Below are 1,861 nucleotides of genomic sequence, written 5' to 3' on the forward strand. Positions count from 1 at the left end.
TCGAAATCAGCCCAGCCAACATGGTGAAACCCCGTTTCTACTGAAAATACAAAAATTAACCTGGCTTGGTGGCAGGTGCCTGTAATTGCAGCTATTCAGCAGGTTGAGGCAGGAGAATCGCTTGAATCTGGGATGCAGAGGTTGCAGTCAGCCGAGATCGCACCACTGTACTCCAGCCTGGGCAGCAGAGCAAGACTCTAAAAAAAAAGAGTATATCCGTCTTTTAACTGTGTCGTTCAATATTGTTAATTATATTCACAGGTGGATCACAGATTACTTGAAAAAAATCAGACAATCATGTAAAATCATCTAACTAATAGTCATGTAAAATAATCTCTGACAATATTTTTAAAACAATCACGTCCTATCCTCACAGACATTTCTGCCCTCTGACTTCCCCAGGCTGTTCGGCTCTTGAATCCCAGCGATGAAACCAGGAACTCACTTTCCCGGGATGCTGAGTCTCCATTCCTTCATTCCTGATGACTTCAAGAATGTTTTTGACCAGAGAACCGACAGCCTTCCCAGAAAGCCCAAGCTCGTGGTGCGTGGAAAAGCGTTCGCCGAGATATGCATGGCTTCCCAGCCACGTCTTTGTTTTCAAAGATAGTTTCACTTTAGTCTCTGAATTGGAATGCTGTCTACTGAAGGGGTTTCAGGAGGGTTTATATAAGGGACTGTGATGAAATTGCATTCCCCATAGATAAAAGAAAAATCATTTCTATCCAGAGATCTGAGCAGAAGGATTGGCTTATAAGTTTAACACAGCTGTGTTTTTGGACATTCAGTGTTACTTGCTGAGTCTGACAGCCTTTGGACCCAGCCAGGGTCCTGTTAACAAATTGTTTTCACATCCCAACAGGGTCTGCTTGGCCACTCAGTGCAGCTGCGATTAACCCTAAGACTTTAACGAACGGGCCACCTGTAACAGGGACACCAGCCTTCCGGTATAGAAACTAAATTGTTAGCAAGAGCATTGAGCTAGTTCCTGGTGAAGTGTTTCCACAGAAGACATGTGGAGCAGTTGTGGGAATGTTAAGAGAAATTTTCCTCTGCCTTGACCCCTTTGTTAAATAAAATGACTTTGGGAGCCATTCATTGTACAGTTGCAAGAATGAGAGTGATTTTATGATGTGGTGACATTGGGACCATGTTCTAAAACCTTGGGTTTCTGAGTCTGCTTTTTGAGTAGGTGATTTTGAGGTTGAAAAACCAGGGGCCTGCATCTAGGAAATACAGCATTTTCCAGAAGCTTCTTTGAAAGGGAATCCTGGTTTCGTTGCCAAAATGAAACGCCCGGGGTTGGCGCTGAATCCCACAGCTGTGTGATTTGCTCGTTGAGTTTTTTGTTGTCTGCTTTTTTTTTTGTTTTGTTTGTTTATACCAGTAAGAATGAGCCCGAATGTTGGTGGTTTTTGAAATCCTGACTTGGAGGTAAACCTGGAGGAAGGAAAAAAAGTAAATATGCAGGCTTTTAGGACTGAGTAGCCTTGAAAATAAACCTCATTTCTAAAGAGGACCTTTTGTTTAATGCTTTTCTTTTTTTAAGCAAGAAGTCAATTTCCAACCTGACCTTTTGAATTACCCTGTGGGAAAAACCTAGGATTCATTTTGGAGACCGTGAAAAAGAAAAGGGTCAGTGGTAGAGTTTCCTTTTTGGATTTAGCTCAATAAATGATGGTCAATAATTGGGCAAATGGGGCTTGGCGCAGTGGCCCATACCTGTAATCCCAGCACTTGGGAGGCCAAGGCAGGCGGATCATTTGAGGTCAGGAGTTCAAAACTAGCCTGGCCAACATGGTGAAAACCTATCTGTACTAAAAATAGAAAAATTAGCCAGATATAGTGGCGTGCGCCTATA

General features: G+C 42.8%; 1 long non-coding RNA gene across 1 annotated transcript; it reads left to right on the forward strand.

Annotated features, from left to right (window-relative positions):
* The first annotated feature begins 399 nt into the window (after positions 1–399).
* LOC105504525 lies at positions 400–1,519 on the forward strand. The gene is made up of 2 exons (XR_001000622.1): positions 400–544; positions 863–1,519. It is a non-coding gene; the product is annotated as an uncharacterized LOC105504525 (long non-coding RNA).
* Positions 1,520–1,861: the final 342 nt, after the last annotated feature.

This window comes from Colobus angolensis, unplaced genomic scaffold (genome assembly GCF_000951035.1).
Source record: "Colobus angolensis palliatus isolate OR3802 unplaced genomic scaffold, Cang.pa_1.0 Scaffold1218, whole genome shotgun sequence".
NCBI lineage: Eukaryota > Metazoa > Chordata > Mammalia > Primates > Cercopithecidae > Colobus > Colobus angolensis.